Raw genomic sequence first — 398 nt, 5'->3', positions numbered from 1 at the left:
GTGTGTTGATTTTGCACTCTAGATGTTTTAGAGTTTCACCCCTTCATTGCTGTGCAATTTTTTTCTGCATTGTGGAGGATTTGTAGATTGTACACACAAATATTTTCCCATTCATTTCCTATAGTCGGTCATTTTTGACCGAAGACCATGAGTGTGACTATTTTTTTACGACCACTTAGCTTTTTCGAATCATGCCCTCAATTTTTTTGGTGTGTTCACATACCAAGTGCCATAAAAGTCACCAAGTTTCGTACCATTCTGGTGAAGCTACGATTTTTAAAAATTCAAAATGTAAAATTCTCCAGTCAGAAATGACCGAAGACCGCACAAGGGTTAAAGTTATCTGGTTTTTAATAATGTTTGCAAAACGTTAGCACAAAAATTGTATTTATACGTCG

Source organism: Sinocyclocheilus anshuiensis, unplaced genomic scaffold, assembly GCF_001515605.1.
Source record: "Sinocyclocheilus anshuiensis isolate Anshui unplaced genomic scaffold, SAMN03320099.WGS_v1.1 scaffold1518, whole genome shotgun sequence".
Lineage (NCBI taxonomy): Eukaryota > Metazoa > Chordata > Actinopteri > Cypriniformes > Cyprinidae > Sinocyclocheilus > Sinocyclocheilus anshuiensis.
This window is presented reverse-complemented; position numbering follows the sequence as displayed.